This window comes from Felis catus, chromosome B3 (genome assembly GCF_018350175.1).
Source record: "Felis catus isolate Fca126 chromosome B3, F.catus_Fca126_mat1.0, whole genome shotgun sequence".
Taxonomy (NCBI): domain Eukaryota; kingdom Metazoa; phylum Chordata; class Mammalia; order Carnivora; family Felidae; genus Felis; species Felis catus.
This window is the reverse complement of record NC_058373.1, coordinates 65491144-65507116: the sequence shown is the minus strand read 5'-3', so window position 1 is coordinate 65507116 and position 15973 is coordinate 65491144.

The following is a 15973-nucleotide window of genomic DNA, read 5'->3' as shown; positions in this document are numbered from 1 at the left end:
AACTGATGAATGTTTAAAGAAATTGTGGTTTATATACACAATGGAATACTACGTGGCAATGAGAAAGAATGAAGTATGGCCTTTTGTAGCAAAGTGGATGGAACTGGAGAGTGTTATGCTAAGTGAAATAAGTCATACAGAGAAAGACAGATACCATATGGCTTCACTCTTATGTGGATCCTGAGAAACTTAACAGAAGTTCATGGGGAGGGGAAGAAAAAAAAAAGAGGTTAGAGAGGGAGAGCCAAAGCATAAGAGACTCTTAAAAACTGAGAACAAACTGAGGGTTTATGGGCGGTGGGTGATGGGCATTGAGGAGGGTACCTTTTTGGATGAGCACTGGGTGTTGTATGGAAACCAATTTGACAATAAATTTCATTAAAAAAAGTTAGAAGATAAAGTGAAGAAGTCACCAAAAAAGAGACCTAAAATGCAAAGGGAAAAACAATCTCCCTGAAAAGATGAGAGACTTCCATCTCTTCAGCAGTTTCAGGAAGTAAGAAAGAAATGGAGAAACGAAAACAGTCCGGTAAACCATTCGAGAAGACTAGCCTGGGAGCCCTGGGGTGGCTTAGCCAGTTAAGTGTCCAACTCTTGGGTTTGGCTCAGGTCATGATCTCACGGTTCGTGAGTTCAAACCCTGCATTGGACTCTGCGCTGACAGTGTAGAGCATGCTTGGGATTCTCTCCCTTTCCCTTTCTCTCTACCCCTTTCTCTCTCTCTCTCTCTCTCTCAATCTCTCTCTCAAAATAAATAAATAAACTTAAAAATAAAAAAGGAGACTAGCCTGAAAAGCCTTTCCTGGATTATTCTGTTGCTCTCCAGGGGAGAGCTGGGTCTCCATGGTTCCCTTTGGGCGCCTTTATTCCAGTGATGTTGCCAAGAACAAGTTAGAGGAAGTCAGTGCAACATCCAGTCCCCATTTACTGGAGAGTTTGACAAAGAGAAGATTGTCCCTTTGAAGCCTGAAGGACCAACCCAGAAGGTTTGTGGCCATTCTGATCTGCTCAGAATCAAGCTCGGTGTGGAACAACCTTCAGAAGACAGTTAGTAAATGGCTACTGACTTGAACTATTCCATGTTAATCCTACACTGTGTCTGCCTGAAGTGGGTCTCAAGGGGTTGTTGTCTCTGGATAGTCCTTTCTGAGACTTTATCTTAAACAGAAAGAGATTTAGATTTAACATACATTTTAGGCATGGTGATAGTATTTTTCTAAATAAAAAAAGAAATTCTTCTACTTGTGGATAATTTTGTTTTCTGAATTGTAAATTTACTATATGAAAAGTTTTACAAAGGTATACAAATTAAGTGACATTTAATTTGTTAAAAAGAATAAAATTAGATTGAATTGGATATGCTCCAGAAATTGTAGGGTACCTGCAGTAGCCTTAGGTTACAAGTGCAAATACATTTCATTATAATTTTGTTCTACAATCAGTGCAGCGTACATAAATAAACTGAGTAAAGCTAGATTGTGTGATAAATATCACTTTCAATCAGTGGCACCTGAGGTCCTGTATCCTTTTGGAATCTTTTAGATGGTTGAACTTTTTAGAGATGGCTTAATCGTTTGGCATCTGCCTGTGAAGATTTAGGTCTTAAGTATAAACTTCCATAACATTGGACAAGGACAGGCTACACAGTCTCTTTCAGATACACTGAGAAAGGACCATTTGTAATCATGAATAATGGGGAAAATGATTTCTTTTGGGGGAAATCTAAAAATTGAATACTTGTAAGACTATTGCTTAGAATAAAAGGTTTTCATTTTGTAATCTAATTATAAAAATGTGAATAAATTGGATAACTACAAGGCCACAATCTGTCAATTTAGAGCACTCTGACAGAACTGTATCTCAACTTGGTTTCTGACTTTCCTTTTTCTATTTGAATGTATACATCACAATTTATCAGCCTGGGTCTTTCCCCACCTTTATTTCATGTGGCAGTGTTTATTTGCATTCTTGGATGTGAACTAGACTTGGGAAATTGAATCCAGTTTGGGCTATGGAGCCAAGCAGACCATATCTGCCTTGACTTTTGAGATTGTAACTTTTGCCATTTCAGATGATTCTGTAGCTCAGAACCCTCGGCAATTTTTCATTCCTATGGCATCTTGGAGCTTTGGAAAGGAATCAAATGTTAGTATTTTCCCAATGAAATAGGATTTACTCCATTTTTCCTGTTCTACTTGTAGGTATAACTATAGTTGATTAGGCATGCCAATGCTGTTGTGAATGCAGAATTAGGTACACATTTTTTCAGCAAAAATTTGAGTGTCTGATTGCCATCCAGGTAGCTTTAAGTTTCTTAAAGTGACCCAGACTTCTGGCCTATCATCTCTTCCAAATCTCTCTACTTGCGCTTCCTGGCTTACCCTTTCATTTTAGATTCATTCTCTGTTTCTTTGGTGCTTGGGGAATCCTCCAACAATGGTAGCACCAACTGCTGAAGAGTGAAATGTTGTTTAACCATGGGATTTTATTTTGTTTAATACCAAATTACTTACTGAAGATGGCGTGGTAAGTGAAATGTAGTAAGGGTAGAAGAAACTACTATCTTCGCTAATAAACACAACTCATATTTAGGGGCGCCTGGGTGGCTGAGTCATTAAAGTGTCAGACTTCAGCTCAGGTCATGATCTCGTGGTTCATGAGTTCTAGCCCCGCATCAGGCTCTGTGCTGACAGCTCAGAGCCTGGAGCCTGCTTCGGATTCTGTCTCCCTCTCTCCCTGCCCCTCTTCCACTCGTGCTCTGTCTCTCTGTCTCTGTCAAAAATAAATAAAAACATTAAAAAAATTTTTAAACACAACTCATATTTAATTACTTTTAAAACACATGCTTTTCTGCAATCTTATACTGGCTTGCATTCTCTGAAGAGAATCTAATCATCCAATATGATGTATTTCCCTGATTTCTGTGGTAAATAAATACATTTTATTTAAAATGCTACCTAATGTTTCTTATCCACTTAAAATGCCATTTTTTCCCCTTTATTTCTCCTCCTGAACTATTTTAAGACCTTACTATATGTAAACAACTAACTGGCACAATTTTTATCCTTGAGGAACTTACAAGGGAGTGTGAGAAACAGAGATGAATGAAAATAACTACATGACAATACAAACTGCTAACATTTATGGAGATCTTACTATGTCCTGGACATTATATGAGGATCGCAGGGAATTTCATTTAATTCTCTGAATAACATTGCAGGCTAGCTTAATGTTGCTTTCACTATAACAGATGAGGAAATAGGTCCAGAGACTTTGGATTTTTGGCCTAGGTTGAAGAAACTACGTTTTCTGATTTCAAAGCAGAGGGATTTTTACACGATGACTCACAATCTCTCCAAAGACAGAAATGTGGACCCAAGATAATATATATCCTAAAAGTGATGCAGATCAAATGCACTGGGATGCAGAGAAGGGATATGGCAGGTGGGGAATGTGGGATCAGAATGGATTTGTGGAGTACCTTGGAATTAAACTGAGTCTTGAATGACATCAGGGTGTTGGGATAGGGTGTGTGGGGCGTGTGTGTGTGTGTGTGTGTGTGTGCGCGCGCGTCTGTGTCTGTGTGCATCTTGATTTGTAATTAACCTTCCTTAAAAATGGAAGCACATAATCAATGTGTGACTAACATTTCCAAAGAAAGTATTAACCACCAAATATTTCAGTGTAAAAACAATTCAGTATATTTCACATTTTTTTAAAAAACTTGGAAAAGAGGTCCTTTGAGGTAATAATGAAAGATCTGAAGAGGGAGTCTTTACCTTGGTGAATAAAAGGTTAAGATTTGTTAACGTGTCAAGTTTAAATTGTCATCGTAACGGGAAAAGACAGTCTACCTCTCTACTTTTAGCTCTGTACACGTTCAGTAATAAATTTAAAAATGCATACTGGAGCTCAGAAGTTGATGTTAGCAAAAATCAATTTCATTCACTTTATGCAATTTTTTGAAAAATCAAAAAATTTTGGAAAAAAGATCCAGTTTACTTAAGTCCATAAGGCTTCATAAAGATTGGGTTTACTGTTTTGCTTTTGGAGGAAGAAAAGGGAAAGTATCTGGTTATAAGATACACATATAAAATAAAATATAATATATAAATATATAGTGTTAATTATAATAATTATTAACAGTAAAATAATTTTAATAATAGAAAATTATATAACATAATTATAATATAATGTTAATTATAATAATATAAAATATACCTGAAAATTCATTTAATGATGTACTATAGAAAATAATAAAAAGGTTAATTTACTAACTAGGATATTTGCTTTAAGTAACTCATTAGTGTTGTTTAATGACTTAAAAAGATCAGTACAACACAAAAGTCAAAAAACAGCGAATGATTTATATGTAATTTGGAAGCTTATGAATAATAAGAACTTGAGTAATAACCAGCTGTATCTTTTGCCAGAAGAGTAACCTGTGGTAAATTTTTAGTGTTGTATATTACCAGTATACACGAAATATAATACAATAAAATAGTATAAAGAATTATATGTCCCCATCACCCAGTAATCGTTAACCTCGTTGCCAACCTTGTTTCATTTACCCCACCCCTTTCATTTTTATTTTTGATAGAATCTTTTAAAAGAAATTTCAGACATCATGTTATTTCTAAATACTTAACATCATGTTATTTCTCTCTAAATGATATCAACTGAGATATAACTTTTTTTAATGTTCATTTATTTTTGAGAGAGAGAGAGAGAAAGAGAGAGACACCCCTAGTGGGGGAGGGGCACCGAGAGGGAGACAGAGAATCCAAAGTAGGCTCTGCATTGCATTATCAGTGCAAAGCCTGATGTGGGGCTTGAACTCATGAATCATGAGATCATGACCTAGCTAAAGTCAGATGCTCAACCAACTGAGCCACCCAGTCACCCCTCAAATAACTTCTTTACCTTCTACTTTCCACAAATGGTAGTAATATGTTTAGTTATATTCAGGTAATTCAGTAATACGTTTATATTCAGGATAAGATGACTCATTTTAAAATTTCTTAGAAATGGCTTGCAATTGTCAGTATGTTATAGAATTATTTAGTGTCTCAGGTAAGTGAGTCTATAATTTTTACATACAGTAAAAATGAGGTATGTTTTAATATATAATAAAGTGGACAGATCCCAAGTATTCAAATTGGATGAGTTTTGACAATTCTACACTCTCATTTACCCATTATCCAAAACAAGACGTAGCACATTTTTGCCACCCCAAAAGTTTCCTTTATGCCCTTACCCAGTCATCTTCCCTTCCAGAGGCAACCATTCTCTGATTTTATTCAGCACACATTAGTTTTACCTGTTCTTGGATTTTATATAAATGGCTTCTTTTTCTCAAGAAAACATTTTTAGGACTCATCCATATTTTCGCATGAACCAGTAATTCTTACCTTTTTTTTTTTTCTGAATAGCATTCAGTTCTATAACTGTGCCTCAATTTTTTATCAATTCTGCTGAGGAACACCTGGATTGTGTACAGTTTTTGGCTACTATGAATATAGCTTCTCTAAAAATTCTTTTCTTTCAGCCTCATTGAAGGATAATTAACAAATGAAATTGTAATATATTTAAAGTGTACAAATGTGATAATTTGATATACATTTATTTACATTGTGAAAGAATGCCCACTGTTGCATTAATTAGCACATTCATCACTTTATTCATTCATTCATTCATTCATTCATTCATTCATTCATACATTCATTCATTCATTCAGTGAGAACGCTTAAGTTCTAGTCTCTTAGCTAATTTTAATTATACAATATAGTAAACATTCTTTTTGTGGGTATATACTTTCATCTCTCTTGAGTTAAAACCAACGTATGATCTCTAAGATATCCTTCTGGAACTTGAGAAAATTTTGCCTACTCTAAGATTGCAAAGATATTCTTCTGGAAGGTTTAAAGTTCTAGCTTTTATGTTTAGGTCGATAATCCATTTTGAATTAATTTTGGGATATGATGTGAAGGGTCCAGGGTCTTTTTTCTTCCAGATACTTGTACAGTCTTTCCAGCACCATTTGTTGAAAAAATACTGCTTTCCCCAGAGAATCTTGTGCCTTTGTTGAAAAATCAATTCTTATTTTCATGTAAATCTATTTATATCTCCTTCTAATAATAAACTGTCATGATTAGGTTAGGTTTAGAGCAAGTCTTGAATTCAGAAGGTGGAAATTCTTCAACTTAGTCTTTTCAAGTTTGTTTTAACTAATTTGCATTCCCAAATAAGTTTTAGAATCACTGTGTCAATTCCTTCAAAAAGTGTTGCTGGTACTTTGTTACCCTTGTGGGACTATAGATCAATTTGGGGATAATAAATATTTAATAATATGAAGTCTCCCAATCAAGAATATAGTGTCTCTTTCCACTTATTAAGATCTTTAAATTTATTAGCAATGCTTTACAGTTTTTAAGACAGAAATAATAAATATATTTGGATAAACGTATTCCAAGGAATTTGAATTTTATGCCTTTATAAATGGTGTATATTTTTTAAAATTTTGGTTTTCATTTTTTTTGGCTAGTATAAAGAAATAAAATTGCTTTTTATATTTCAACCTTATGTCTTGCAATGCATTAAATTTACTCATTAGTTCTAATAGGATCCCCCTCCCTGCCATGAATTTCTTAGGGTTTTCTATGTATTTAACCATATCATCTTGGGGGAAAAAGAACTGTTTTCTTTTTATTATCTTTCTAATATCTATGCCTTTTGTTTATTTTTCTTGTTTTATTGCACTGACTAGAACTTTCAGTAAGAACAATATTAAAATAATGAGAATAGACATTGGGGAGAAAGTGGTCAATTTATTGCCATTAAATTTGATGATAATATATGTTTTTAATAGATGTCCTTTATTATATTGAGAAAATTCTCTTATTTTTAGTTTTCTGAGAATTTCATCATAAATAAGCATTAAATTTTGTTAAATGCTTTTTATGCACCTAAATGATTTCCCATCTTATTATGTTAATGTGATAAATTCTATTGGTTTTTGAGTATTAAATCAACTTTGCATTCCTGGTATATATGCCATTAATTATGGAATATATAACCCATTTTATATATCACTGGGTTTGGTTTATTAATGTTTTCGTTGAGGATTTTTATGTACATCCAAAAGTGATTTTTATCTGCAATTTTATTTCCTTAAAAATTTTTTTTGTGATTTCCTGGTCAAGTTTGTAATTTGAGCTATTTTGGCCCCCATAAAATGAGTTGGGAAATGTTTCTTTCCTTCTCCTCTATTTTGTGAATAGTTTTGTGTAAGTTTGGCATTATTTCTTCTGAAATGTTTAGTAGAATTCGCCAGTTAGACCATATAGCCCTCAAATTTGTGTATGTGTGTGTGTGTGTGTGTGTGTGTGTGTGTGGTGTGTATAAAATTTTAATTCCGATTACTTCTCCTGTTTTATATAGGGCTTTTCAGATTTTCTATTTTTGTGTGTGTCAGTTTTCGTAAGTTGTATTTCTCAATGTATTTCCATTTCATCAAAATTCAAAATATTGGCATATAATTGCTTAAGTATCCTCTTCTTTTTCTTTTAATGATATAGACCATGTAGCACTATTGCCTCTTTCATTCTGGACACTAGCAATTTGCGTTTTTACTCTCTCTTTTTTTCTTGGCCCATCTTGCTAGGATTTTATAAAATGTATTAATCTCTTCAAAGAACTGACATTTAAGTTGTTTAGTTGGTATGTTGTTTTATGTGTCCTATTTCATTAATTTCTGCTTTCTATTTTTTTTAAATAGAGGGAAGAAAATAAAAGCAGAGATTAATGAAATAGAAAACATAAAACAACACACCAACTAAACAACTTAAATGTTAGTTCAAATTAATTTGCTGTACTTTGCCCACCTTTCTGAAATAAAAGCTGAGATCATTTATTTTAAAGATTTCTTCTTTTTCTTTTTAACATTTCTTCTTTAATCAGGAGTTCAAATCAATAAATTTCTCCCAAGCACTGACTTAGCTGCATCTTATAAATTTTTATCTATTTTATTTTCATAATTATTCAGTTTGAAATACTTTAATTTTTTTTTCTAGTGGTTTATTCTTTATCTCATGGGTTATTTAGACATGCGTACATTATTTTCCAAATAAGTTAAGATTTCCTACATATGATTTCTAATTTAATAATGTTGTAGTCAGAGAAATATTCTGTGTGATTTCATTTTCTTGACAGTTTTTAGATTTCTTTTATGACCCTGCATATGATATGTTTTGGTTATCTCATGTGCATTTCCAACAAATTAGTTTCTCAGAGTTGTTGGATGGAATGTTCTATAAATGTTAATTTGTTCAGTTTCGTTGGTCGTATTGTTCAGAATTTCTATATTTTTACTTACTTTTCAATGTAGTTGTTTCTATTGGCCTAGCAATTATTGACAGATGGGTGTTAAAATCTCTAATTATCATTGTGGATTTGTGTACTTATCTTTTTGGTACTGTTCAATTTTTGGTCGATGTATTTTGAAGCTTTATCATTAAGTGCATATGTATCTAAAATTCTTATAGCTTTTTAATGAATTGGCCCTTTTATCATTTGAAAATATTTCTAAACTTGTCAATATCTATTTTTTCTGATAGCTACAACAGCTTTTTCCACTATTTCAGTGTATATCTGTGCCTTTATTTATTTCCTCATTATACTTACACTGTGTATCTTAATGATAAGTAGTTGGGCCCTACTTTTTTTTTTTTAATAAAGTTAGTTCTGTTTCATTTGTTTTTGTTTTTTGAGTTTTTAAATTAATTTTGAGGGAGAGAGAAAGAGAGCACACTTGTGTGTGGATGAGAGCAGAGGAAAAACAGAGAGAGAGAGGGAGAAAGACAATACCAAGCAGCAGAATTCTATTTAATCTCCCTCCTATTCTCTGTGATTTTATATGTTTTCTTATGTCTTATCTTAAATACATGGTTATTATTTTTGCTTTAAATTTTCAATAGTCTTAGGTTAAATATAAACACATATGTATATGCACATATCATATTTAAGTATACTGCATATTATAAATATAAGAGAATTTTATATATAAAATATATTTAAATATATACTATATAAAAATATAATATGTATTATATAATGTATTTATATGAAACAATATATAGTAATGGATATAATTAATTATAGATAATAGAGCAATAGATACAAGATTCATTTCCCCTTCTAATATATATTATATATAATAATATATAATATGTATTTACACATATATGTAAAAATCTCTTAGATTTACCCACATAGTTACCCTTTTTGGTGATTTTTATTTTTTTCCTTGTAGGTATAGGCTTCTATTTTGTATCATTTTCTTTAATGCTAAAAGTTTTCCTTTAGCATTTTGCATAGATTGCATTTATCAATATAAAACCTCTTGACCTTGTCTATTTGAAATATCTATTTTGCTTTTATTTCTGAGGAATGTATTTGCTATATACAGCATTCTATTTCGACTTTCAGGACTTCAAAGATGTTATTCCATTGCCTTCTGCCTTTTTTTCCTGATGAGAAGTCAGCCATTATTCTTATTATCTGTTCTCTTGCATATAAGTTGTCTTTTTTTTTTTTCTGGCTATTTTTAAGATTTTCTCCTTTTAGAGTAGTTTGACTATGTTATGCAGAGAATATATGGGTTGATATATTTCATTAATTTCAAAAAACTAGCAGCCATTATCTCTTTGAAATAATTCTTTGCCCCATTCTCTCTCTCTCTCTCTCTCTCTCTCTCTCTCTCTGTTCTGTTTCTGGAACTTAAATGACACATATATTAGATGATTTCAAATCATTCAATAAATCTGTGACTCCCTGTTCAGTTTAGATTTTTTTTTTTATTTTCCTATTTCTGTTTTATTTCTGTTGCTGTTTTCCAATTCAGTGATCTTTTCTTCTGCTGTGTCCGGTATGCTCTTATGTCCAGTAAGTGCATTTTAAACTTCTTATATTGTTATAGCATTTGTAATTAGATTTTAAAGATAGTTTTATATATCTTCTGAAAATTTCAATCTCTTCCTTCATCAACTTTCACTAGATATTATAACACATTTACCAGAATTATTTTAAAGTTCAGGACAGCTAAAGTCAATATCTGGGTTATCTGTCAGCTTGTTTCTGTCTTTTTCTTATTGGTCTCATTTTTCTACTTCTTCACATTTAAAAATTTTTATCCTATTTTAATCTATGCCAGTCTTTCGTGTCAATAACATTAGAAACTACCAGCAAAGGGCTTTCCCCTTCTTCTGTCAGGATGCTACGATCAGTGCTGAGTCAGTCTAATCTGCAGTTGAGCTGAACACAGGCTTTGTGATAGATTTAGTTAGATCCAATTTGCCACTGGCTTCAAATACTTGGAAGTAAGTATCAGCATTTTATTTTCAGTAGGGCTTGCGAGATGAGCACTGGTAATTGTCTAGAGATACTTCTGAGTTTAAAAACTCAATTCCTAACTTTTTGAGTTACTGGGAGTCGTTTTTGGTCACTGATCAGGGACGTGGTTGTTGAGGTTTGGGGTGGCTGTGGCAATTTCTTAAAGTAAAACAACAATGAATTTGCTGCATCAATTGACTCTTCCTTTCGTGAACGATTTTCTGTGATGCTGTTTGATAGCATTTTACACACAGTAGAACTTCTTTCAAAATTAAACTCAATCCTTTCCAAACTTGCCACTCCTTCATAAACAAAGTTTATGTAATATTCTAAGCCTTTTGCTGTCATTTCAATAATCTTCACAGCATCTCCACCAGAAATAGACTTATCTCAAGAAACCACTTTCTTTGCTCATCCATAAGAAGCAACTCCTCATCCATTACAATTTTATCATGAGGTTGCAGCCATTCAGTCACATCTTCAGGTTCTACTTCTGATTTTGGTTCTCTTGCTCTTTCCACCATATCTACACGTATTTCCTCCAGTCTTGAACTCCCCAAAGTCATCCATGACAGTTGGGAATCAACCTCTAAACTCTTGTTCACATTGATATTTTGCCCTCTTCTCGTGAATCACAAATGTTCTTAATGGCATCTAGAATGGTGAATACTTTCCAGGAGGTTTTCAATTTACTTTGCCCAATCCATCAGAGGAATCACTATCTATGGCAGATAGATATATGTATGTAGATAAATATATTTCTTAAATAACAAGACTTGAAGATAAAACTTGCTCCTTGATCCATGGGCTGCAGAATGGATATTGTGTTACCAGGCATGAGAATAACATTAATCTCACTGTGCATCTCCATCAGACCTCTTGAATGATCAGGTGCAGTGTCAACGAACAGTGATATCTTGAAAGCAATTTTTTTTCTTCTGAGCAATTATGCTCAACAGTGAGCTTAAAATATTCAGTAAACCATGTTGTAAACAGATGTGCTGCCATCCAGGCTTTGTTGTTGCATTTCTAGAGCACAGGCGGAATAGATATGACATAATCCTTAAGGATTACGAGTTTTGGAATAGTAAATGAACATTGGCTTCCATTTAAAGTCACCAGCTGCATTAGCCTCTAAAGAGAGTCAGCCTGTCCTTTGAAACTTTGAGGCCAAAATAAGGCTGTTTTGTCTCTATTGAAAAGCTGTTGTTTAGGGTAGCTACTTCCATTAATGACCTTAGCTAGCTGGCTCTTCTGGATAACTTGCTGCAGCTTCTACATCAGCACTTGCTGCTCTACCTTGCACTTTGTGTTACAGAGGTGGCTAACTCAACCTGTGAACCAACCTCTGCTTCCAACTTTTGTTCTGCCACTTCCCTACCTTTCTCAGCCTTCACAGACCTGAAGAGAGTTAGGGCCTTGCTCACGATTAGGCTTTGGCTTAAGGGAATGGCTTGATCTTCTATCCAGACCACTAAAACTCAAGTGAAAATCTGGCCATTTGGAGTACTCAGGCCCACCACAAGCCTGTATTGTTAACTTATCTTTGATTTTATGATGGCTCGAATGGTGATTGTTATCTTTCACAGATTCATTGTGATTATTGGGTTCAACGCCATAGAGAAGTCCTGATTAAGAATAACATGGCAGGGGGGAATGTGGGTGGCTCATCGGTTAAGTGACCTATTTCAGCTCAGGTCATGATTTCATGGTTTGTGGGTTCGAGCCCTGCGCTGGGCTCTGCGCTGACAGCTTGGAGTCCGGAACCTGCTTCAGAGTCTGTGTCTCCCTGTCTGCCCCTTCTCCACTCGTGCTATCTCTCTCAAAAATAAATAAATGTTAAAAAAATTTTTTAAAAAAGAATAGCATGGCAGGAACTCAATAAATAAATTGTTCATTCAACTTCATTTTTTCTTCATTGTATCAAATTAGAAGAATGAGATCAGAAAATTAGAACTGTAAACGTACGATGTCAACAGTGTCAAAGTTGAGAGTTTCCTTTTGAAGCACTTGCCAACTATTGTTTGTGGCCTTTACCTTGATGGAACTGAGGTTTATCTTACAGATACTCAACCATGTGAAAGTTCCCAGAGTTATATGCTGTATGATCGGCTTCCTGTTGTTTTGTCTACTCTCCTGAAAATTCTTGCATCCTGGTTCAGACCTAACATCCCAACATGGTGGAACTATGTCTAAGGCTACATTTCTCTAACCTCTACTTTTTTCCATGGTAATTGGCCCCAGAAGAAATAAGATCTTGTGTTATCGTCAGAGTAACTTTGCAATGGCTGACAGAGTGATATCAGAACTCCATAGACAAATCTTCCCTTCGTGGGCAGTTTTACCCCTAATGAGTATCTACTCAGTACAATTAGTCATTTCAGTACCCTATATTTTAGAACTATTCATATGTTGGTTTATAAATAGCTGGCATAGAAAAGTGGTTTGGGTTTAATAATGCCCTCTATTTTTGATGACACTAAGTACCCTGTTATTCCTAGGAAAATAAATAATAATATACCTCTTACAAAATGCTAATCCCAGTCCATTATTATTAGTTCATTCAATGGGATAGGGTTGAGACAACGTGACACTTAAGTAAAAGCATGAGTGGTAATTATACTTTAAGATGTCCCATAATTAAAATAAAACCTTTATAAAAGAGAACATTTTCCATAGTTAGTTTACAACGTCTCTTGCAAGTTTTTCACTATGTCCATTTTTGCATCTCAAGTAATAAAAGCTATGGGACAATATTGTGTATCATCAATGCCTAACCACAATTACAATTGACATGTTGCTTTTGCTTTCCTTCTTTATATAAAAAAGTCCATGTACGGGAGCACAGCACTTGGGGCTACTGATACATCGTGATGGGCGGGCTGCAGAACACAGATATGGCAATCTGCTTGGCTGACTTTTGCTACACACTGGGGATCATGGACTAGGTCTCAGCAGGTTGAGAGCTGTGCATCCATGCACTGCAGAGTGCTCTGATTACAGCAGGTAGGTGGCTTGAGTGACGGAGAACTTCAGAGAGGTGGGAGTCCAACATAAAGTGATGTGTGATTTACTGGAGTTTGTGGGGACACACGCTATAATTGTATGCTTGGTATAACGTCTGATTGTTGTGTCTTTCATACCCTTGGGAGGTCAGTCCCCCATGTAAGTGATAACCCACTGGAGCTTTTGTTGTGAGCGCAATTGAAACATCTGAAATGAATAGCAACTGATTAATTGAAGCCGGTTACATTTTTGGAAAACAAATCAAAGTGATTTGCATGAATCACAATTTGTTACATAATACATTTTGAGGGCACAAATTACCTTTTTAAAGCCTAAGACACATATATACCCACTGGCACGAACAGAAATATAATAAACTGGGCTATAACCACATAATTCACATTGAATACTGGATGCCAAACCTTATGTGAAACAAATGATTTTCCAATAAACTACTCAGGCAGAGCCATATCTGTTCTAAAATTTCAATTGACTATTATTTATACTACCAATAATTCTTCACAATTGTTAACCATGGGACGATGGAACAATTTGTTTTACATATTAGTTTGGGGGGTTTGTGTATTCCCAAGTTGGGAACTGATTTGTAGTCATGTCCCAGAAGATATGGTAAATAAATAGGAAGTCGGAGAGAAGTACTTGGATGGAGGAAACTTCTAGAGTGAAATCATTTCCTTTTTCTAGTTTCAAATAAAAACTGTAGTAAAAATAGTGTTGTCAGCATTAAAGGCAAATATCATTATAATATGTTTTCCTGAATTTAATATTTGCAGTATATTGTAAGAACAGTTTTCTTTAATATCTTTCTTAGACTTATCTGTGTCATTCACATTATTAAAAGCTAGACTATGCAAATATTAATAAAAATAAAAACTGAATTTCAACCCTTATCAGTAACCACTTTTATTTAGCATATATGTGTCTGTGTGTATATATGTACACACAGCACACACATATATACACATATACACATACATATGAAATATTCTTAGGAAAATATATAAAATACACAAAAACATATACAAAATGGGACTGTACCATATATGTCACTTTATAATCTGCTTTTAAAAAAATTTTTATTTTAGAGAGAGAGAGAGAGAGCACACGGAGCAGGGAGAAAGGCAGAGGCAGAGACAGAATCTTAAGTAGTCTCCACACTCAGCACAGAGCTCAACACAGGGCTTGATCCCATGACCCTGGGATCAAGACCTAAGCTGAAATCAAGAGTTAGACACTCAACTGACTGAGCGACCCAGGCACCCCAATCTGCTTTTTTTATACAATAAAGACACCAAACATTTTTCTGTCAATAAATCTATATCTATACCATCATGGAATATAATTTACTTAACCAAACACTTAACATCATAAATTTGTTTTACTATAATAAGCAAAATATCAAAGAACATCCAGATACTTAAATCTAAATACACTTGTTTGATGATTTTGTTGACATCAATTCCTAGATGTGGAATTATGGAATCAGAATGTTATGTAGATTTTGAATGCTTTGGCTCATATTGTAAAATCACCTCTCAATAAACTTGTATTAGAAGTTGCGGTATACACACACACACACACACACACACACACACACACACACACACTGGTATAGTATTCAGCCATAAAAAACAATACAGTTTTGCCATTTGCAACAACAACATGGATGGAACGAGAGAGTATAATGCTAAGTGAAATAAACCAGAGAAAGACCTATACCATATGATTTCACTCATGTGGAATTTAAGAAACAAAACAGATGAACATAGAGGGAAAAAAGAGAGAGGCCAACCAAGAAACAGACTCTTAACTACAGAGAACAAACCGAGGGCTGCTGGAGGGGAAGTGGGTGAGGGTATGAGTTAAATGGCTGATGGGTATTAAGGAGGGCACTTGTGATAAGCACTGGGTGTTGTATGTCAGTGATTAATCACTAAACCCTACACCTGGAACTAATATTACACTGTATGTTAACTAACTCAATTTTATTTTATTTTATTTTTTTTTCAACGTTTATTTATTTTTTGGGACAGAGAGAGACAGAGCATGAACGGGGGAGGGGCAGAGAGAGAGGGAGACACAGAATCGGAAACAGGCTCCAGGCTCTGAGCCATCAGCCCAGAGCCCGACGCGGGGCTCGAACTCACGGACCGCGAGATTGTGACCTGGCTGAAGTCGGACGCTTAACCGACTGCGCCACCCAGGCGCCCCTAACTAACTCAATTTTAAATAAAAACTTGGAAGAAAAAAAAAGAAATGATTCTTCGGTTTTCTTGTCTAATGACTCCTAACTACAAATGTAAATATCCTTTAACATACGTCGGTCCCTTTCTAACTTTTCTCCCCCCACCTCTTTTTTTCCTTTCATTTATCCATTTCTTTAGAAAAATGAAGAGCAAAGCATCTTTTTGTTTTTCTTAAGTGCAAAAGCTTCCTTCATTTAACAGACATTTACTAAATTTAATGATAAATTTAAATAATTTCTAACCTTTGCATTAATCCACCTCCAGAAGAAAGGACCACTCACCTTCAGAATTTTGGGATTCCATGTTGTCAT